This window comes from Triticum aestivum, chromosome 7B (assembly GCF_018294505.1).
Source record: "Triticum aestivum cultivar Chinese Spring chromosome 7B, IWGSC CS RefSeq v2.1, whole genome shotgun sequence".
Classification (NCBI taxonomy): Eukaryota; Viridiplantae; Streptophyta; class Magnoliopsida; order Poales; family Poaceae; genus Triticum; species Triticum aestivum.
In genome coordinates this window covers 328,911,778-328,935,310 of record NC_057813.1, presented here as the reverse complement: position 1 = coordinate 328,935,310, position 23,533 = coordinate 328,911,778, and positions in this window count along the sequence as shown.

The following is a 23,533-nucleotide window of genomic DNA, read 5'->3' as shown; positions in this document are numbered from 1 at the left end:
CTAGGGTGCGCACGAAGATTTCCCCCTACCAAATCTTGCTCTCAGCTTCGCCGCGATCCCTAAGCTTCGCTCGATGAACTCACAACACAAGAGACACAAGATTTATACAGGTTCGGGCCACCGTTGTGGTGTAATACTCTACTCCTGTGTGGTGGTGGTGGATTGCCTCTTGGGTTGATGATGAACAGTACAAGGGAAGAACAGCCTCCTGAGGAGAGGTGTTCTTGAGCTAGTGTGTTGTTCTGCTTGGGGAGTAATCGATCACTCGATCAGTTGCCCCTTCTACTATGGTGGCTAGCCCTATTTATAGAGGCCCTGGTCCTCTTTCGAAATATTGAGCGGGAAAAGATCCAATAACGGACAATTTTAAAGGGAATAGCTAGTACAAGCTATCCTTACTAAAGGTGGTCTTCGCCTGTCAAAGGCGCTGGTGGTGACGCCGCCTTGGGCTCGACGATGACCTCCGTTCTGCCGTCCTACTGGTCTTGGTCTTGTTGAACTGATACAGAAACCTTTGCCTGATGCCTTGATACTCTGCGCCTGCGCTTGCCCCCTTAGCACCAAAGGGGAAACAAGGACACTGCGCGTGCTGCCGCCCACCTGGCCTTGGTTGTCATGGCTTGCGTCACGGGAACCTCACGAGGTACCCCTTGCCTTGATATCTCCACCCCCTCGCGAGGCTGCCTTGTGAGGCCCCTCCTAAGGAGGCCTTTTGTCATCCGCCCCGCGAGGCTTGGCCCCTCGCGAGGGTATTGAGTCTTGGTTGACAAAGACGGGCCGTACTGGGCCACTGGTGGAGTCACGCTGCGGGCCACAAGCAGGCAAGTCTAGGGACCCCCGTTCCCAGAACGCCGACAGCGCCCCCAAACAGAACAAACTAAAAAGATGTCACCTGGCACCGTTGCTGCAGATATCTTGGGGTAGTAGAAGACGCGCGCTGCCGAAGTCATCCCTCATGAACCGCCTTGGCCTTGAGCCTCAGGAGGCTCCGGGGGCCTAGGGGGCTCCTGAAGATGCATCTCCATCTCCACCAGGATCGCCTGGTGCCGAGCCTCTCTAGCCGCCAAGACGTCCCGCATGTAGCGCTGGGACGACATAGCCGCGCTCGGCAGGGCGAATGGCATGCGAACATAGCTGTCAGGGGGACCCTCGCATCGGCTGACACGGGATGGCCAGAAGAGCTGCCGAGATGCGGCCCTATTAAGCCCTGGGATGTCAATGCAGACGCGGAACTCCTTACCCTCTCTAGGGCAATGAGCCGTGCCCGACGGTGGGCGGCGATCGCCCTGCAGAACCCTTGCCTCCTGAATCTCCTCGACTGCCTTGCTGATGAACTCATGAACGCCTGGCGCCTTACGCCCTGTGCCTTCTCCTGGGAAGCATGCGCTGAAGCATGACTCCATGTGGTGCCCGAGCGCCTCCCTCGTGACGTTGGCTAGGTCTGAGGCCCTCCAGAGGAGAGCCCCCGAGCCCAGCCTGAGAGGGACGTCCGGCGCGCCTTCCTATGCGACAGGAGAAGGCGCCCCATCCAGGGATTCGAGGCTCAGAGCGGCGCTGTTGGGTGATGCCTTCTCGTGAGACCCTTGACCCAGCTGCAGTTTCTTCGTCTTGGGGGCGACCTTAGGAGGGAGGACACCACCCTTGTCTTCAGGGTTCTTGACCGTTACATCCTGGTAGGTGCGCTCGAGGGAGCACACCACATCCTTCTCCTTGCAGGCGACCATGATGATGCCACCGCTCCCTTGCATCTTGAGGACGTTGTAGCTATGGTGCGTTGCCGCCATGAACTTGGCCAGTGTTGGGTACCCGAGGATGGCGTTGTATAGCAGACGAATGTCTGCGACGTCGAAGTCGATGAGCTCATTGAGATAGTTGTCGCGTTCGCCGAAGGTGACAGGGAGACGGGTCTGCCCTATCGGATAAGTGGAACTGTCAGTCACTCCTGAGAATGGCTTGGTAGGCTGAAGCTCGTGATGCAGCACTTGGAGCCTATTGAATGTATGGACAGAGAGAATATCGAGCCCTGCTCCACCATCAATGAGGGTCTTAGTGATGACCACGTTGCTGATGACAGGCGAGCAGAGCATGAGGAGTGCGCCAGCAGTGGCCGCGCACTTGAGCTGATCGGAGGAGTTGAAGGTGATGGCGTATTTGGACCACCTGAGCGGGCGAGTTGCCTCGGGCTTGGGGAGTGTTACATTCACCTCGCGCACGAACTGCTTGAAGATGCGGTGAGAGGCTGGGGCCTGAGAGCCGCCCAGGATGCAGGCGATGGCTCGAGGCTCCTGGAAGCCCCCAGCACCCTCGTCCTAGTGATGATCTTCGTTCCTTCTTGGTGGTGGAGGCAGTGGAGGAAGACCGGCGTGGCCCTGAGGCCCATCCTTGTGAGGCTAGTCCCTCTAGGCACCCTCGCGAGGCTGAGCCTGCTAGCGGTCCTCCCGAGGCTAGTCACACCACTCCTAGCGATGGTCGCGGCCGTCCCAGCGTCCTCCACCTCGGCCACCCCCACGACCGAAGCTTCGATCATTGCACTCGGGGAGTCGACCAAGGCGCCCGTCGCGGAGGGCCCTGAGCTCCTGGCAGTCATTGGTGTTGTGTCTGTGGACGTTGTGGAAGGCGATTGGTCGGTTGCTTTTGGATGACTCATGATGGTCGCAGCCACACTTCATCTCCGGCTCGGCTGCAAGCACAACTGGTCCCTTGCACTTCACGTCCTTGGCCTTGGCTTTCTTGTCTTCTGGGTCAGCATCAGGGAGCTCGAGGAGGGAGAGGCATCCCTCCTCAGCCCTTGCGCACTTGTTCGCCATGTTGAACATCTCCAGGGTTGTGTGCGGAGGTCCTCGTGGATGGCGAGCTCCTCCTTCATCTTGATGTCGCGGACTCCATCAGTGAACGCTGAGATGATGGCCTCATCCGACACCTTGGAGATCTTGAGGCGAACGTTGTTGAAGCACTGGATGTACTTCTGCAGGGTTTCCCCTGGCTGCTGCTTGATGCATCGTAGGTCACCTGCGGCCGGTGGGCGGTCACGAGTGCCCTGGAAGTTGGCAATGAAGCGGTCGCGCATCTCATCCCAGGAGGAGACAGATCCTACGAGGAGATTCAGGAGCCAGGAGTGCGCGCCATGCTTGAGGGCCATGGGGAACCAGTTCGCCATGATCTTCTCGTCGCTACTGGACGCCTCGATGCTTAACTCGTAGAGCTGCAGGAACTCGGCGAGGTCGGCGGTGTCGTTGTAGCGTGTGGGCAGGTCAGGCTTAAACTTGCCCGGCCAGATGACGTTGCGATGCTCCGGGGTGAACGCGCGGCACCCTTCTGTGGTCACAGGAGCCCATCGAGGAGGTGGAGCTTGGTATTGGTGCTCGCGCGCCGCCACCATCACAGGCGGCACGCGGTCTTGACGCGGTGGTACAGGAAGCACACATGCATCTTCTTGGGGCCGCTGCACCACTTGCCAGCTCGCCTCTTCGCGCTCAGGCGCTTGGCGCGGCGGGTCATGCCGCGGTGCCACCCGCCTTGGTTGGACGATGGAGCCCTGGGCTGGAGGTAGTGGAGGTGCCGCATGAGCCACGTCACCCGTGGCAGGCGGCTGCTGAGGCAGCGAGTGGGCCGGTGCAGTGGAGTCTCCAACGGTGCTGACGAGCTCGGTGATGCGCTCGAGCCACTCCTCGTAGAAGTCGTCGATGGGGTGGTAGCGAAGGAGCTACCGCGCCATGAGCAGAGCAGCTTGCACGTTTGCCGGGCTGCGACGCATGTGGGAGGATGAAGCGGCCGGGGTCAGCAACGGAGTGGCGGTGCGCCTGTCGCAGCGCACCGAGGGGTGCAGCGATGAAGCTTGCTGCTCGTGGCCGGCAGGGCTAGTGGCGGCGTTGGCCGCTGGTGACGGGGGACGACGAGGATAGCCGTCGCCTGTCAGTGCTGTCTGAGCGACGCGGGCGGCAAGCGAGGCCCGGCGCTCAGCCCGAGCCCGACTTGCGTCAGCCGTGGAAGTGTCGGAGGAGCGGTGGATCGATCGACGGAAGAGAGAATCAATTGAACCCTTACCTGGCGCGCCAAATGTCAAATTTTTGGGTTCCACAAACCCTAGATAGGTTCGAACTCTGGGGTGCGTGTGGAGATCTCAACCTACCCAGCATGTCTACTCTCGATCTTCTAGGCCTAGCACGTCGAGCTCAAAGGAATAGTGAGACACAATAGTTTATCCTGGTTTGGGCCACCTTGCGGTGTAATACCCTATTCCAGCATTTTGGTGGATTGCCTTGAAGGGCTGAGGATGAACTAGTACAGTGGATGAACTGGCCTCAAGAGGTGAGGTGTTCTTGAGCTCAAGAGAGCTTGTGAGGTGGTCGGATGAGAATGGACCCGATCTGTTCCATCCCCCTCTATGGTGGTGGCTAAGTCCTATTTATAGTGGCCTAGGTGCTCTTCCCAAATGTTGGCGGGAAGGGATCCCACAATGGTCAGATTTGAAGGGGGACTCGAAGTACATCCTATCCAGACTAAAGTGGTCTTTGCCTGCGAAAACCTCTGTTCATGATGCTGCTGTGGCCTCGGCGATGACCTTGGTCCGGCCGTCCTGGCGGTGTTGGTCTTGTTGCACTAGAATGGAAACCTTTGGCTGATTCCTTGGGACTCCGCGCCTGCCACTTGCCTCCTTTGCACCAAAGAGAAAACTTGTACCCTGCGCCCGCTAGCACCTGCCTGGCGCCCGCCTGGCCTTGGTCGTCATGGCTCATGTCAGCTGAGCATCGTGAGGTGCACCTTGCATAGAACTCTCCGGCCCTCGGGAGCCAGCCCGGGGAGGCCGATCCCCTTGGAGGTCTTAGCGTCGTCTTCCTCGCGAGGCTTGGCCCCTCGCGAGGGTATTGCCTTGTTGATGCTGAAGCTGGGCCGTACCAGGCCGTCAATGGAGCCGCGCAGTGGGCCGCAGGAAGGCAAGTCTGGGTCCCCCATATCCAGAACGCCGACAGGGTCAGAATGGGTCGTGTTCAATGGGAGCCAACTGGCTTGGACGAAACAGCCGGAACAGGGTCTGGCATACCGCAAAACGGAGGAAACGACCTTGTGTTTGACTGTGAACGGTCGAGAAGGGGTCTTGTTCATCGGGAAGGGTTTGGCTTACCACAAAATGGAGGAAACGGACTTGTGTTTGAGCTCCTACGGTCGAAACAAGGTGTTTTTGATCGGGAGGGGTGTGGCATACCGCAAAATGGAGGAAACGGACTTGTGTTGGAGCGCCTATGGTTGAAACGGGGGTCCTGTTCATCGGGAGGGGTGTGGCGTACCAGAAAACAGGACTCTACGGGCTACTGTTCATCCACTATCTACTGCCTCGCTCCAGCCTCCACGGGCTACTATTCATCCACCATCAACTTCCTCTAGCCTCCCCCTGCTACTATTCATCCACCGTCGACTTCCTCCAGCCTACACTTGTCGGCATCCTGGATATGGGGGTATCCAGCCCTGCTTGCCTATGGCCCACCACATGGCTCCACTAACGGCCTCGTATGGCCCAGCTTCAGCATCAACAACACAAGACCCTCGCGAGGGGCCAAGCCTCGTGAGGCAAACAACGCCAAGACCCCCGAGGGGATCGGCCTCCCCAGGTTGGCTCCCGAGGGGCGGAGAGTTCTATGCAAGGATCACCTCGTGAGGCTCAACTGACGTGAGCCATGACGACAAAGGCCAGGAGGGTGCCAGGCGGGCAAAGAGCGCAGGTTTCCTCTTCGGTGCAAAGGAGGCAGGCCACAGGCGCGGAGTCCCGAGGAATCGGCAAAAGGTTTCTATTCTGGTGCAACGATACCAAGACCACCATGACGGCAGGACGGAGGTCATCGACGAGCCCATCGCAGCATCAGGACTAGAGGCTTTTCGCAGGCGAAGACTACTTTTGTCAGGATAAGTTGTACTACTTGTCCCCTTTCAAATCCGTCCGTTGTGGGATCCCTTCCCGCCAACATTTGGGAAGAGGACCAAGGCCATTATAAATAGGACTAGCCACCACCATAGAACACAAGCCAAGTCGATCTAGCTCACACCACACTAGCTCCCTAGAGCTGAAGAACACCTCACCTCCTGAGGCTAGTTCATCCTCAGCCCTCCGAGGCAATCCACCAAAACGCTGGAGTAGGCTATTACACCGCAAGGTGGCCCGAACTACGACAAACTTCTATGTCTCCTTGTCTCTTCGAGCTTGTCGCGCTAGGCTTAGGAGGATCGCGAGTAGGCAGGCTGGGTAGGTTGAGATCTCCGCACGCACCCCAGAGTAAGAACCTCTGAAGGGTTTGCGTATCCCCTAATCTGACATTTGGCGCATCAGGTAGGGGTGTGTCGGACCTTCTCTTCTGTCGATCGATCCACCACCACTCTGACACCTCCATGGCCAACGCGCGCCGGGCTCGCACCAAGTGTCGTGCCACAGTTGCCACCCGCGTCGCTCAGAGGGCTCCGACGGGTGTTGGTTGTGCCCGTCGCGCTCCATCTCTGGTGTCCTACGCCGCCACGGTCCCTGCCGGCCACGAGCAGCAAGCTTCATCACTGCACCCGTCGGTGCACCGTGACGGGCGCACCGCTACTCCTTCACTGACCCCAGCGGCTTCCTCCTCCCATGTGCGTCGCAGCCAAGCGGATGCGCAGGCCACTCTCCTCATGGCGTGGGAGCTCCTTCGCTACCGCCCGGTTGGTGACCTCTATGAGGAGTGGCTCGAGCGGATCGCCGAGCTTGTCAGTGTCGCGCACGGGGGCTCTGCCGAGCTGGCTTGCTTGCTGCCTCAGCAACCACCTGCAGCAGGCGACGTGGCGCACGGGCCTCCTACACCACCTCCGGCCCAGGGCGTCATCATCGAGCCAAGGCATGTGGCGCCGCGGCGCGACCTGCCTCGCCCTGCGCCAGCTCGGGAGGACGTGAGCTGCTAGGTGGTGCAGCGTCCACAAGGAAAGGCGCGCGTGCTTCCAGCACCCCAGCACTAGGCCCGCGTACCGCCGCAGGAGGTAGCGGTGCGCGTGCACCAAGACCAGTTTCCACCCCCTCGACGACCTTCGGTGGCCATGGTAGGGCGACGAGAAGATCATGGCAAACTGGTTCCCGATGGCCCTCAAGGATGGTGTGCGTTCTTGGCTCCTGAATCTACCCGAGGGGTCAGTTTCTTCCTGGGAGGAGATGCATGGCCGCTTCATCGCCAACTTCCAGGGCACTTGCGACCGTCCGCCGGCCGTAGGTGACATACATCACATCAAGCAGCAGCCTGGAGAGACCCTGCAGAAGTATATCCAGCACTTCAACAATGTTCGCCTCAAGATCCCCAAGGTGTCGGACGAGGCCATCATTTCAGCATTCACTGATGGCGTCTGCAATGTCAAGATGCAGGAGGAGCTCGCCATCCATGAGGATCTCTGCACTGCTCTAGAGATGTTCAACATGGTGAACAAGTGCGCAAGGGCTAAGGAGGGACGCCTCTCCCTCCTTGAGCTCCCCGATGCTGATCCAGAAGACAAGAAGACCAAGACCAAAGACGTGAAGCGCAAGGGGCAAGCCGTGCTTGGAGCCGAACCAGAGATGAAGCGCGGCTGTGACCACCCCGAGTCATCCAACAGCAACCAGCCGTTCTGCGTCTTCCACAATGTTCACAGCCACAACACCAACGACTGTCAGGAGCTCAGGGCCCTCCACCACGGGCGCCTCGGTCGACGCCCTGAGCACAACGATCGAGGCTACGACTGCGGAGGCGGTCGAGCTGCAGGACGCTAGGACGGACGCAACCATTGTTAGGAGTGGCGCGACCAGCCACGTGAAGACCACTAGCATGGCCAGCCTCGTGAGGGCGCCTGGAGGGAGCAGCCTCAGGGCAACGCTGCTCTGCCTCCTCTGCCGCCACCACCAAGAAGTAATAAGGATCACCACCAAGATGAGGGGGCTGGGGGCTTCTAGGATCCTCGAGCCATTGCCTGCATCTTGGGCGGATCACAAGCCCTAGCTTCGCACCGCATCTTCAAGCAGTTCACACGCGAGGTGAACGCGACACTTCCCAAGCCCGAAGCAACTCGCCCTCTCAGGTGGTCCAAGTGCACCATCACCTTCAGCTCCTCAGACCAGCTCAAGTGCGTGGCCACTGCTGGCGCGCTCCCCATGCTCTACTCCCCCGTCATCAGCAACGTGGTCGTCACCAAGACTCTCATTGATGGCGGAGCAGGACTCAATGTTCTGTCTGTTCAGACGTTCGACAGGCTCCAAGTGCCATACTACTAGCTTCACCCAACCAAGCCATTTTCAGGAGTGACTGACGGTTCTATGCACCCGATAGGGAAGTTCTCCTCCCTATCACCTTTGGCGAGCGCAACAACTACCACACTGAGCTCATCGACTTCGACGTCGCCGACATCCGCCTGCCCTACAACCCCATCCTAGGGTACCCGGCACTAGCCAAGTTCATGGCAGCTACGCACCAAGGCTACAACGTCCTCAAGATGCCAGGAAGCGGTGGTGTCATCACGGCCACGTGCCAAGAGAAGGATGCGGTGTGCTCCCTCGAGCGCGCCTTCCAGGCTGCAGCGGTCGAGAACCCTGAAGACGAAGACGGCGCCCTCCCCCCTGAGGTCGCCCCAAAGATGAAGAAGCTGCAGCTGGGATAGGGGTCTCGTGAAGGACCATCGCTCGAGGACGCTGCGTTGAGCCTCGCGTCTCCATATGCGGCACCTTCACCCATCACATAGGAAGGCGCGCTCGGCGCCCTTCTCAGGCTGGGCTCAGGGGCTCTCCTTTGGAGGGCCTCAGACCTAGCCAGGGTCACGAGGGAGGCGCTCGGGCACCATGTGAAGGTGCTCTTCAGAGCACACTTCACAGGAGAAGGCAGTTCGCGTGAAGCACCAGGTAGTTAGGAGTTCATTAGCAAGGCAATCGAGGAGATTCAAGAAGCAAGGGTTCTGCAAGGCGATCGTCGCCTGCCGTGAGGCGCAGCTTACTGCCCCGGCGAGGGTAAGGAGTTCCACGCCTTCATCCACATCCCCGGGCTCAACAAGGTCGCGTCTCAGCAGCTCCTCTGGCTGTATCATTTCGGCCGGTGCAAGGGTCCACCTCATAGCTACGTCTGCATGCCATTCGGCCTGCCGGGCACGGCTGAAGCTTTCCAGCGCAGCATGAGGGATGCCCTGACGGCTTGCAAGGCCAGGCATCAGGCGATCCTAGTGGAGATGGAGGAGCACCTCCAGGAGCCTCCTGGGCCCTCTGGGCCTCCCGAGTCTCGGCACCAGGCGGCTCGTGAGGTATGACTCTAGCAGCGCGTGTTTTTTGGCTACTTCAACACCTCTTCAACAATGGTACCTGGTGACATCTCTCTAGTTCATTCAGTCTGGGGGCGCCCCTCGGGCTGCATCATGGCCATGTGGGTCCGTCCCTTTGGCATGTATCCCTTCTGCATCTATCAGAGCTAGTTTACAATCCTTCGCAAGCTATTTTAAAATTATTAACTGCCTGATCGGCGCTTCGTTGCTAAGAATGTCTCACGCCCTTGCAAGCCCTCCTGCGAATGCCTCATGATTAAGGACTGGCACGGCGTCTCTGCTCGGGTCCGACCCTGCAGCGTTGCTAAATCCAAGAGGCTGACCTCTGGCTCACGGGCCAGTCCCCGTGTACGTCACCTCCCATGGCCCTTGGTGCCTTGTTCTCGCATGAGCTAATCACGGGTAGACGAGTGAGGGCGTGCGGTCTGGTGCCCCCGTGGCCACGAGAACCGCGCACCGGCTGTTTTTCTTCTGGATCTTTGCATGAGAAGACTAGGCACGACATCTGTGCTTGGGTTAGTCCCTGCAGCGTTGATAAACCCAACGGCTGAGCTCTGTCTGGCGAGTCGGCCCCGTTCATGTCACCTCCTGGGGTCATTAATGTCTGGCCTTTTATGCAATAACCTCAGGAGACTCATTTGGTGAAGGCTGCCTAACCATCTCGCAGGATTAACACAAGCATCCCCGATCAAGACCAGACGCAACCCGCCTTGAGGTAGGGCCTCGTGAGTCCCGCGTTGGCTCACAGGTGCCCATACACACCTCCTCCAGCACTGTCGTGCAAGCCACATGTCAGGGCGAGGCTGTACATGCCCCGGGGGCTCTCCTTAGAGGGAGCCCCCTCCCACGCACCAGTGGATGCACCATGCTCTGCGCTGGCCGTTGACACTGCCGACGAGCGGCTATACCCGTGCAAGAGCGGAAGCGCTATGCTCCGCGCTGGTGATAAACAACTGGGCGTGGCCTCACGGCTGCATTAACCTCAGGGAGCCTCCGAGCTCAGTGACCAGCCTCACCAAACTGCAATCCCTCCGGAGGGTAGCGTGAGGGGGCTGGGCATGGGGGCTACGCTCAGGTCACGCCTGGTGTACCCCACCTCGCCAGGCCTCAAGGGCCTGGTCTTTGCGCACCCCTCCCAAGTGAGAGCTCGGCGAGGGAAAGGTATGATGGTCGGTTCATACGTCAAGGGGGACTCCTGAGCATCGCGTCTCAGGAGCCTAACTGGTCACATAGCCCCTCACCACTTGGGCCCGTCCTGGTGATCCGGACGACCCAACGGCGGTTGAAGCACGCGCGGGGCCGGGCCCTACCGACGCAGAACACTATCGGCGTTCTGGTAACGAGGGTCCCCAGACTTGCCTGCCTGCGGCTTGCGGCGTGGCTCAAAGGTGGCCCAGCACGGCACATCTTCATCAACACAAGCCCAAGACCCTCGCGAGGGGCCAAGCCTTGCGGGGCGGATGACAAGGAGCTTCCTCAAGGGCGGCCTCATCAGGCTGGCTCATGAGGAGGCGGACAGTTCAAGGCGGGGTACCTCATGAGGTGCCCATGACGCAAGCCATGACGACCAAGGGCGCCAGTCGGGCGCCAGCCCGCGCAGTGTCCTCCTTTCCTCTTTGGTGCAAAGGGGGCAAACGCAGGCGAGAGCATCGGACAAAGGCGTCCATTTCGGTGCAACAAGACCAAGACCAGCCCAACGGCCGAAATGGAGTCATTGTGGAGCCCAAGACGGCGTCACCACCAAAGCCTTTGACAGGCGAGGACCAACTTTAGTCAGGATAAGTGTACCCGATGTTCCCCTTCAAAATGGCCAATTGTTGGCGCCCTTCCCGCTCAATATTTGGGAAGAGGCCCAGGGCCTTTGCCTATAAATAGGACTAGCCACCCCCAGGGTAGAGGCATCTAGAAGGCATCCAGAAGGCAGAGAGAGCTAGACCGAACTGAGAGCCAAGTAGCCTCAACCAAGAACAGACCCTCGCGAGGTTGTTCTTCCTTCTATTGTTCATCATCAGCCCAAGAGGCAATCCACCACACCACACACTAGAGTAGGGTATTACACCGCAATGGTGGCCTAAACCAGTATAAATCTTGTGTCTCTTGTGTTGTTCAGTTTGGTAGTTTAGGTCCCTGCGGTTCGGTGAGGAGCGAGTCGGTAGGGGGTCGAATCTCCGCGCGCACCCCAGTGTTCGAACCTCAAGGGTCTGCCGGAACCCGAAATCCGACATTTGGCGGGCCAGGTAGGGGTGCACCGGGATCCGCCTTCTGCCACTTCGCGCCCCGTCGCATCGTCATCACCATGCCCGGCGACCAGGCGGGCAACCCTGACCCGTGGGCGGCTTGGCCCGCACGCGCAGAGCCGCTCGCCCCGGGCGACCCCATGTCCCAGGCAGCTCGCGGTCCGCAGGGCACTGCGGGCCGTGGGCAACGCGGACAGGCCTCGACAGCTCTAACACTGCGGCAGACGCGGTCGGCAGCAAGGGACTCCAACCACGCCACGGCCACGGCACCGTACACCCGCCGGGAGCAGGCGAACTCAAGGGCAGCGCTCACGGTGGCCCGAGAGTTGCTGCAGTGCAGACTGATGGAAGGCGGTTGTGACATGCTGCTAGAGCGGGTGGCGGAGCTCCTGGGCTTCGCCGCCTCGGGGGCTCACCCCTTCTGCACTCCGCTCTCTCCTCAGGCCTAGGGCGGCCCGTGCGGGGGCCCCGCATGCAACCGCGGGCTCCCAAGCTACTCCAACACCAGCGAAGCCATCAGCACAGGACCGCCGGCAGCACCGACTCTGCTCCCCACCAGCGAGGAAGGACTAGTCGCGGCCCATGGCCCCCGTGGGCCGCCGCGCTACCACCACCAGGCTGGCACTTCAAGCAGAGCTGCATGGCACGCGGAGCCCTATGGCGCAGCCTTCGGGGTAACAGCCACAGAAGAGTACGTGCCCCACATGATGGATCAAGGGCACCCGCGCGAGGGCGAACAAGGCTCGCTCCTTAGCCCAAGCTGGGGGGACGAGGCACCAGAAGCTAAGCTCTTCTAGGAACCCTGGGACGGCCCCGCCGGCCACGCCGGGAGCGACGATTATCGGGTACCACTAATCCCTCAGGAGCAGGCATACACTAATCATGGGTCGCAGGAGGTGCAGGTCGCCACAGCAGGCAGCTGCCCCACTCTGGCAGCCTCTTACCCCTCAGGAGGAGGGCGTCAGGGGCTGTAGGAGAGGGGCTGAGATCCGACATCACCACCGCGGCGTTTGGAGCAAGGCGTTTCCCAGGAGGTAGGCCTCCGCTGGGGAGGTGCCTCAAGGCCTGCCCCTAGCGGAGGACCCGTGGTCGTCGGGGGAATCGCTGGCGACCGCTCTACCCCATCGGTGGTGTCCTAGTTTCCGGTCGTCGTTGATGGCACTAGAGTGTGGCGCAAGGCGGGGCCCTCGTCTGGTGATATGAAGCAAGGCCGGTACCTGTGAAGAAGACCCAGTGCCTGTGAAGCTCACCGCCCCGTGACACTCTCACGTAATAATGAGTGGGGCTGTACACGCCCCGGAGTCTCAAGGGTGCCGGCCTCAGGCCCTGGGGCTCCCTCCCATGCCCAGTGGCAGCACTTAGCTCCGCGCTGGTGAGAAGACGTCCAAGACTAGACTAGGTGCCGGACGCGGCCTTTTGTTTGCTTTCGTTTCTTTCCTCTTACTTGCTGCTTTCCCCCGCTGGATTTAAGTTGAACTCGAATTTCAGATTTGCGTGTGTTGGGGAAGGGGTGTTTAGTGTCGTTCAAGCAATCTCTCGCGTTTTGGTAACAATCTCGCCTCAGCTGCCTCCCCTCATGAGCCCCTCGCGAGCCGGGTCTGGTCCAGCTTGCGTGCAGCCCAGACTGCCGCCGTCATGCCCCGTCGGGAGGTTCTTTCACTGCAGATCCTGCGAAATCTACCAGGAAGCGTTCGGGGCGCCGCAGCCCCCCACAAATCATCTCAAGACCCGCGCAGGACGAAGGTAAACTGACCAGCCGGCCCGTCACCTAGCCAACCACTTGGCACAGGCCTATGAGCAATATAGCATTGACTAGTGCGTTAAAACATAGGTTTTTACATGAGGGGCACCCCCTCCCAAAATGCTCTCACGACCATCGGGACAAAAGCCTGAGTTCCATTCATGCAGGATAAGGAGACAGGAACGGCGTGCTGTCAGTCGGATAAATCCTCCAGTGCATCCTCAGGAGCGCCATCCGAGCTGTCGCTGGCGTCGCTGGCCTCGTTGTCGCCCTCCGCGTTACCGCCAGCGGCGTCAGGGCCGTTCACCACGCCGCCCTCGTCGGCGGCCACAATCACGCCGTCATTGTCCGAAGCGAAGGCCCTCACAAGGGCATCCACATGGTACTCCACCCAATACGCCAGGTCGTCTCGGACGGCCTAGGGAACTGGGGCGATGGCGGCGTCGAAATCAAAATGAGGATCCATGTTCAGGAGATGGCTGAAGACGCGAGAAAAGGCGCGCCCGAGAAGGGCTCGGCTCCTCTCCTCCACCAACCTATTGGCGCGAACCGACCGTGCCTCCAGCTGCGTCATGATGTGGGTGAAGAACTGAAGTTGCCGGCGTAGTTAATGGCACGCGGCTCGCCGACGGCCGCCTCGCAGATGTTGCCTAAGGCCGTGTTGGCCCTCTCCCGAAGCGTGGTGAGCATGGGGGCGTGCTCGTGCTCCAAAAGCCGCCGCTGACGCATCTCTTCCGCATTCTGACGAGCGACGGCCTCAGCCTCAACGACCTATTGGCGAAGAAGAAGCACCTCGGCGCGGGAACTAGTTGACTCCCCCTGCGCTGCCTCGAGTGCGGCCTGAAGGGCATCAACCCGCCGCGTCGCCTCCTCCAGCTTGGCCCTCAGGACGGAGGTCCTACCTTCGGCCTCAGTCTGGACCAACTCCAGCCTCTTCGAGAACTCGCGCTCGAAATTCTGGCATGCCGTCGCCACCCGACGTCCGACCTCCTCCGAGACAAGGGCCTCCCGCGCTGCGGTGTCGTCCTCGGCCCGTGTCACCCAGCGCTCCCTCGTCTCCAGGCGCTCGTTCTCGCGCGCGCGTTCGGCGGCTTCTAGTGTCAACGCCTCCTCGCGCTTCTGGAGCTCCGCTGGGTCGCCGGAGGCCACCTTCATCGATGCAAGGGCCGGCTCATGCAGCTCCACCTGCTCCTCCAGCAAGCGGCCCCGGGCCAAGAGTCCCTGTGCCCGCTCCTCCGTGGCCTCTCGCCGCCGGTCTGCTTCCCGGGCTTCTTCGACGGCCTGGGAACGGGCCTCCCGAGAGGCCGCCAACGATGCCTTGGCCTCCTCATCATCAAGATCGCGCCGACGGCGCGCAAGGGCGACAGCCGCCTCCAGCGCGCACCTCTCCGCAACTAGCCGAAGGCCCTCAGTGTCAAGGCATGCGTCCTTATCAGCGAGTTCCTCACCGAGCAGGCTCACCGCGTCAGCCGCCCTCCGGAGGAACCCTTGGCGAAGAGCGCGGCGCTCCCGGGCGTGCTCAAGTACGTCCTCCACATCGCCATCCGCCCCAAGCGAGCGCCGTGGGTCGCGGATCAGCATTTCCCCCTCGGGCAGGGGGCTGGGGGCTGGCGCCCTCGAGACGGTCGGGTGCGCCATGCTAGGGGCCCCGCCTGAAGCCTTTCCATCCCCGGGTGAAGAGCGTAGGTAGTACCCCAGCCAATCACGGTCCACGGCCAGACGAGAATCCCACGGCAGGCTGGCTATGCCGCGAGAAGGCCAGCGAAGGAAGACCGGGGAGAGCGCGAGGTCGCGTTGTGCTTTAGGACGACTCGTCTCGCCAACCGGCCTCATCATAAGGGCCCGGCTGCTCAGGATGATCGAAGACGACGGAGGAGGTGGGGGCGAGGAGGATGGCTCCTCATCCGCCTCCATGAGCTCGGAAGGAAGGGCCCTGCAGAGCAAGGATTAGGAAAGAGAACAGAAGAATTAGAAGCTAGGGAGGGAGAAGCCTCACTCGTCGATGGCATAGTACTTCCTCCGCTTTAGCAGGCGGAAAGGGTAATCATCGCCCAGGACCTCAAAGTCAACTCGGAAACGACCCAAGAGTTGAGCGCAGGGGTTAACTTGCGACGAGGAGGAAGCATCGAGGCAACTCGCGTCGGGGGTGTCCGCTTGATGCGTGCTGCCGGTCGCCTCACCAAGAAGAGCGGCTGGGGCCTCGGGAGCCTCAGCCGCAGGCACTGCGAGTGGCCGCTCGCCACCCTCTACTGCGGAAGCACGGGCCTCGGGAGCCGCTCCCTCATGAGCGCTGCCCAGTGCTGTCACCTCGGCGAGGGCACCCTCGGCCTCCGGAGGCTCATGCCTCCCTGCCCCGCCACTTGAGGAAGAGTCACCCCGGGCGGCTGCGAGGGCGACCACCACCACTGGGTTCTCGTGAACCCCTGGAGGCCAATAGGGCGCGGCCCCGTTTCATTGAAGATGGGCATCTGGCTCACAAAGTCATCCCTGTTCGAGCAAAGGTACAGCAAGGCCCCACCCTGGCGAATGTCGCCGGGAGAAGGATCCCCAGTCAAGACCAAGAGCACCTTCCTCAGTGCCTCAGGCGTTAGGTCCTCTTCCTGGAGTAGCATGCGGTCCCTATGACCACTGTAGGCCCACATTCGGTGAGAGTGGCGCTGGAGAGGGGCGACACAGCGTAGCAAGAACTCCTTCACCACCTTCGGCGCCGTCACTCCAAGCTTCCTCAGGAACTCGAAGCGGTGCCAGACGTAGGCGAGCCGGGGGCTCGCGAGCGTCTCCTGGGCCCAGCCTGAGTTGGGGACAACAGGCGAAGATGGCTGCATCATCAGGGGGCTGCGCACCCCTTCGTCCACATACAGCCACCGCTCGCGAAACCCAGGCGCGGGCGGAGGAAGACTGAAGTCAATTCCATAAGCCACTGTCTCAGGAGCGGCAATGAACCTCACACACCCCGAGCATTGAGCGGGGTCGACGAGGCACAAAGAGAAGAAGTGGCGCAACAAGGCGATCGAAGGAAGGATGCCCACCATTGCCTCGCCAACGAAGGCAAATACCGCAAGGAGGGTGATGGATTCAGGACCTAGATGCATCATATGGATCTGATAATGGGAAAGCACGGCGTTGAAGAAATCGGAGAAGGGGGGAACCAGTCCCGCCCACAGGGCGTCGGCAAAGTACCGAACCTCGGTGGGGATCCTGTCAATGGAGAAGCGAGACGCGGGCCAGGCCGTCGTCCTCCCGCACTCGTTGAAGATGGTGGCCAGGGCTGAGCGGACATTGCCCAGGCCTTCTTTATTGATTATGACCGGCCAATCGACAGCGGGGGCCGCCGTCGACGACGAGCGGGGCGGCGGCACGGGCTTCTTCCCTTTCCCTTTCCTAGGCGGAGCCATGACGACAGGGAGGGGATGGAAGAAGGTCCGAGATTGGATTGGGTGCAAAAGCTGGAGTTCGAGAGAAGGAAGGGCAGAAAGCGCTCAAGCAGCAGAAAGGGAAGCGGCTGTGTGCGGCAGCGAGTCCGCCTAGCAAGGCACCAAATAAGGAGGTGTGGGGGAACAGTGCCGCCCACGTCCAATCAACCGCCACGCGGCGCCCAAGGCCGCAGGCTGTTAGGGCCCGCGACACTTCGCACTTTCCCTTCGCCTCTCTGCTCGGCCAAGTTCGGGCGCGCCGTGGGCCCGGGGGCTACTGTCGGTGTTCTGGGAACGGGGGTCCCCAGACTTGCCTACCTGTGGCCTGCGGCGTGGCTCAAAGGGGGGCAGCACGGCCCATCTTCATCAACACAAGCCCAAGACCCTCGCGAGGGGCCAAGACTCGCGGGGCGGACAACAAGGAGCTTCCTCAGGCACGGCCTCATCAGGCTGGCTCATGAGGAGGCGGAGAGTTCAAGGTGGGGTACCTCGTGAGGTTCACATGACGCAAGCCATGACGACCAAGGGCGCCAGTCGGGCGCCAGCCTGCGCAGTGTCCTCCTTTCCTCTTTGGTGCAAAGGGGGCAAGCGCAGGCGAGAGCATCGCACAAAGGCGTCCATTTCGGTGCAACAAGACCAAGACCAGCCCAACGGCCAGAAGGGAGTCATTGTGGAGCCCAAGCCGGCGTCACCACCAGAGCCTTTGACAGGCGAGGACCAACTTTAGTCAGGATAAGTGTACCCGCTGTTCCCCTTCAAAATGGCCAATTGTTGGCGCCCTTCCCACTCAATATTTGGGAAGAGGCCCAGGGCCTTTGCCTATAAATAGGACTAGCCACCCCCAGGGTAGAGGCATCTAGAAGGCATCCAGAAGGCAGAGAGAGCTAGACCGAACCGAGAGCCAACTAGCCTCAACCAAGAACAGACCCTCGCGATGTTGTTCTTCCTTGTATTGTTCATCATCAGCCCAAGAGGCAATCCACCACACCACACACTAGAGTAGGGTATTACACCGCAATGGTGGCCTAAACCAGTATAAATCTTGTGTCTCTTGTGTTGTTCAGTTTGGTAGTTTAGGTCCCTGCGGTTCGGTGAGGAGCAAGTCGGTAGGGGGTCGAATCTCCGTGCGCACCCCAGTGTTCGAACCTCAAGGGTCTGCCGGAACCCGAAATCCGACAAACACCAAAGGCCTGGATCTCACCCTTCCTTTATCAAGCCGTTCAAACATCAAGGGGGACTCCTGAGCATCGTGTCTCAGGAGCCTAACTGGTCACGTAGCCCCTCACCTCTTGGGCTCGCCCTGGTGATCTGGACGACCCAACGGCGGCCGAGGCATGTGCGGGGCCGGTCCGTGCCGACACAGAACACCAAGCCTTGCTCTCGCACCTTTCCCTAATTTGTTCACACGTCAAGGAGGACTCCTGAGCATCACGTCTCAGGAGCCTAACAGGTCACGTAGCCTCTCACTCCTTGGGCTCGTCCGGGCAAACCGGACGACCCAACGGCGGCTGAGATATGCACGGGGCTGGGCGCTGCCAACGTAGAACAACAAAGCAAATGGAAAAGTCGAGGGAACATAATCTAATTATTACAAAACATATTGTTCCAAGCAAACAGTTTTAAACGCCTCCCTAAGGCATGCTACATGATACATGACGAACAAGGAAAAGCAGAGTCACCAAGCCACCTCTTCCAACCTGGGCGCCACCATCGCCCCCTAACAGAGCCTCGTTGCCAGGCGTGGCCCATTCCATCGACTTCGGTCGGAGGACAGATGATTAGGAACTTACTCAGCATGGCGCTCTTCACGATGGCGACATCAGCATCCTGGGAGTCGGAGTCCACCAGAGTGAGGAAGGAGGAGAGGTCGAAGATGGCGTCCTGGAGATAAAGATGGTTGAAGACGCAAGTAAGGGCTGAGGAAGAAAGCGAGCGCGCCTCGCTTTCTACCAAGGAGGCAAACCCGTTGACAGCATCTTCGAGCACTACCAAGACTTCATGAAGCAGAGCAGTCGGGCTCTCCCTTGGAGTCCTAGCCGCCGCCTTCTTCGAGGAGTCGTCCCCAAAGAACGACTTCTGAGCCTTGTGGAAATGTGCCTCGAGGGAGGCAAAGGTGTTGCACTCCATGCCGGCCGCCTTCTTGGCCTAGGCAAGGGCCGCTTGGGCCGCCTCTGCCTCCTCCTTCAGCTTCGTCAGGCGGTCACGCTCCACGGCCTGTTCCAAGTCTGCCTTATTCACCTTGGTGTCTCGATTAGCGGCGGTGGCCTCCTAGGCCTTCAGCTTCTCCTCATGCTCTTGGAGCTAGCTGGCCTGGGCGGCCTACTGATCCTAAAGAGCCTTCAGTTCAGCCTCCACCACGCGGCACTGATCCTCATCTTCTGCAGCCTCCTTTCGCGCCAGGTTGCACTCGGTGGCGACCACTCCGAGCACCTTTTGGGCTTCCTACGCAGAGCCCCAGGTCACGCGAACAGACGCGTCGGCCTGGAGCCAACCAGAAATCAGCCCCAGGCATCCCTGCGCTGAATGATGATACGGGCCCCAAAGTTCACCCTGGAAGAGGTCCAGTGTTGCCCTTGCCTCCTCCAGGGCCTTAGAGGTGGCAGGAGCGCCACGGCTCGGCCACATGCTAGGCAGGGGAGGAGACGCCCTCGGTGCCAAGACAGAAGAAACCTCAGCCTCAGGAAGGACCGGGGGCCCCGGAGGGTGGGCGACCTCAGCAGCCATAGCAAGGACGGGCGCCGGCGGGGTCAGCCCCGCCAAAGGTGCTGACACCTCCTAAGGACGGGCTTCCACGCCCTGGGGAGACAGCATCACCACCGGAGCTGCGGGGGCCATGAAATCTCCTTCGCCAGGGCCGCGGCGGCCACTTCAGCGTCTGTAGCCATGGCAACCTCCGTGACCTCCTTCTGCTTCTTCGATGGCTGCTACCTAATGACAGATGAAGGCGCTAAGCATTGCTTCAGGAATCAACAAGCAAGGCTAAGGAAAAGACTTACTAGCCGGCGAAGACATAGTTCCTCTTCAGGCTCAACAGCGGGCGCTGAGGCGGGGCAGCCGGTGCTGAGCTCCTGGGAGCAGGAGAGCTCGCAGTTGGTGCCGCTCGGGGAGTCATCGGCGAGGGAAGAACACTGCCTGGAGGAATCAGCGCGGTCCTGCTGTCAAATTTAGGGATCTGCAAACCCTTGAGAGGTTCGAACTCTAGGGTGCGTGCGGAGATCTCAACCTGCCCAGCCTGCCTACTCACGATCCTCCTAAGCCTAGGGCGTCGAGCTCAAAGAGACACAAAGACACATCGGTTTATACTGGTTCGGGCCACCGTTGTGGTGTAATACCCTAATCAAGTGTGGTGTGGTGGATTGCCTCCGAGGGCTGAGGATGAACTAGTACAGAGGATGAACAAGCCTCAGGAGGTGAGGTGTTCTTGAGCTGGTGTGGTGTAAACTAGCTCTACCTGTTCTAATTTCGTCTCGTCCTGTCCCCCTCCTATGGTGGTGGCTAGTCCTATTTATTGTGGCCTTGCTCCTCTTCCCAAATATGAGCTGGAAGGGATCCCACAACGGCCGGATTTGAAAGGGGACAAGTAGTATAGTCTATCCTGACAAAAGTAGTCTTCGCCTGCGAAAAGACTCTGGTCGTGACGCAGTGGTGGGCTCGTCGATGACCTCCGTCCTACTTGTCGGCGTTCTGGGAACGGGGGTCCCCAGACTTGCCTGCCTACGGCCTGCGGTGTGGCTCCAGCAGTGGCCCAGTGCGGCCCATCTTCATCAACCAACACTCAAGACCCTCGTGAGGGGCCAAGCCTCGTGCGGCGGACGACACAAGGCCTCATCAGGAGTGGCCTCACCAGGCAGGCTCGCAAGGAGGCAGAGAGATCAAGGCAAGGCGGTACCTCGCGAGGTCCCCATGACGCAAGCCATGACGACCAAGACCAGGCGGGCGCCAGCCCGCGTAGTGTCCTCGTTTCCTCTTTGGTGCTCAGGGGGTAAGCGCAGGCGCGGAGTACCGAAGCATCAGGCAAAGGTTTCCATATATGTGCAACAAGACCAAGACCAGCAGGACGGCAGGACGGAGGTCACCATGGAGCCCAAGATGGCGTCATCACCAGCACCTTTGACAGGCGAAGACCACCTTTAGTCAGGATAGCTTGTACTAGCTGTCCCTTTCAAAATGGCCGTTGTTTGATCCCATCCCGCTCAATATATGGGGAAAGGACCAGGGCCTCTATAAATAGGGCTAGCCACCACAATAAAGGGGCAACGGATCACGGATCGATTCCTCCCCGAGCAACCAAACCAACACAAGAACACCTCTCCTCGTGAGGCTGTTCTTCCCTTGTACTGTTCATCATCAGCCCAAGAGGCAATCCACCACACCACACACAGGAGTAGGGTATTACACCACAATGGTGGCACGACCTGTATAAATCTTGTGTCTCTTGTGCTGTGAGTTCGTTGAGCTAGCTTAGGGATCACGGCGAGGCTGAGAGCGAGATTCGGTAGGGGGAAATCTTCGTGCACACCCCAGTGTTCGAACCTTAAGGGTTTTGCCGGAACCCGAAATCCGACATTTGGCGTGCCAGGTAGGGGTGCGCCAAAGCCTTCCTTCTGCTGATCCGCGTCCCACCGCTTTATCGCATCCATGTCAGACGCCCGCCGAGCCCGCGCTGAGTGCTGGGCTGCTCTCGCCGCTCACGCCACCCAGACGGCTCCTGTTGGCGGGCCTCCCCGCCGTTCTCTGTCGCCTGCCGCCAACGCCGCCACCGGCCTGGCGTGGAACGAGCAGCAAGCATCCTCGCTGCACCCCTCGGTGCGGCGGGAAGGCCGCACCGTCACTCCATCGCTGACCCCAGCTGGTTCGTCATCCCACGCTCGTCGCGCCCCCACGGACGCGCAGGCCATGCTGCTTCCGACACATGAGCTCCTGCACTACCGCCCCGTCGACGATCTCTACAAAGAATGGCTCTCTCGCATCATCGAGCTCGTCAACGCCGCAGGGGGCTCTCGCGCGCCGTCCCTCTCGCTGCCTCCCCCTCTGCCACGTACGGGCGACGCGGCTCATGGAGCGCCTCCACCACCTCCGCCCCAAGACGGCACCATGGATCCAAGGCGCGCGGACGTGACGCACCGCATCCAGCGCCCGCGCGACAAGAAAGAAGCTGTCAAGAAATCCCTAGGCCTCAAGAAGGTGCCCCCATGCTCCCTACACCAGCGCGACAAGACCGCGTCCCTGCACCGGCACGACAAGACCGTGTGCTGCCTCTGGCAGCGGCGCGCGGGTACCATCAAGAGCAAGCTCCGCATCAGCAATGGGCCCTGGTGACCACAGCAGGTTGACGTGCCTTCACCCCCAAACTGCGTAGCGTCGCCTGGCCGGGCAAGTTCAAGCCGGACCTGCCTCCTCGCTATGACGACACCCCTGAACCTGCGGAGTTCTTGCAGCTCTACAAGCTAAGCATCAGGCTGCCAACGAAGACAAGAAGGTCGTGGCGAACTGGTTTCCCATGGCGCTCAAGGAAGGTGCCTGCTCATGGCTCCTGAAACTGCCACCCGGCTCGATCTCCTCCTAGGACGAGATGCGCAGCCGCTTCATCGCCAACTTCCAAGGCACTCGCGACCGCCCCCCCGGCCGTGGGTGACCTGCGCCGTATCAAGCAACAGCTTGGGGAGACACTGCAGAAATACATCCAGTGCTTCAAGAGTGTCTGCCTCAAGATCCCCAAGGTGACGGACGAGGCCATCATCTCAGTGTTCTTTGATGGCGTCCGCGAAGTCAGGATGAAGGAGGAGCTTGCCATCCACGAGGAGTTGTGCACATCCCTGGAGCTGTTGAACCTGGCGACCAAGTGCGCCAGAGCTGAGGAGGGACACCTTTCCCTCCTCGAGCTCCCTGCTGCCGACCCAGAAGAAAAGAAGACCAAGGCCAAGAACGTGAAGCGCGAAGGAGTAGCCGTGCTTGCGGCAGAACTAGACACGAAGCGCGGCAAGGACCAGCCGGAGTCATCCATGGGCAGCTGACCGTTCTACGCCTACCACAACCTCCACACCCACAACACCAGTGAGTGCCAGGAGCTTAGGGCCGTTCGAGAAGGACGCTTTGGTCGACGCCCCGAGCGCAACGACCGGGGCTACGGCCGAGGAGGAGGACAAGGCGGAGGACGATGGGACGACCATGGCCCCCACCAGGAGTGGTGTGACCGACCTCGTGAGGATGGCTGGCAGGACCAGCCTCGCGAGGGCACCTGGAGTGATCAGCCTCGCGAGGACCACCCGCAGGGTAACGTAGGCCTTCCTCCACTGAAGCCGCCGCCAAGAAGGAATGATGACCATCATCAGGACGAGGGGGCTGGGGGCTTCCAGGAGCCATGTGCTATTGCTTGCATCTTGGGCGGAGCTCAGGCCCCAACATCTCAGCGCATCTTCAAGAAGTTCGCTCGTGTGGTGAACGCAGTCCTCCCCAAGCTCGAGGCCACACGCCCGCTGTCAGGACCCCGACTCAATGCCACATCGATCTAGCATGTAACACCTCATATCACTTTGCGGCCTCACGCACGGTATTCCCACGGGTGTCGCCTTACCTTTGCCCGGGACCGTTTGTGCCTTTTGGCTCACGTATATGATGATGTCGCTAGCATCCATATGATAAAGTGCCCGGGCTGACATGACTAGTCGTAAACCCAAAGTGGCACAGACTTACAGGGACAGGCATCCATGACCCAGCATCGAACGTGTCGGTCATCAGCAAGTGGGTCCGGGCTGTAGCACTGGGCTAGCAGGACTCCGGTAAACCGGGCTGTAGCGGGCTAACAGGGCTCCGGTACTCAATGCGTGACATTTCCCCAAAGGGACAGACACAGGAACGAAGAAGGA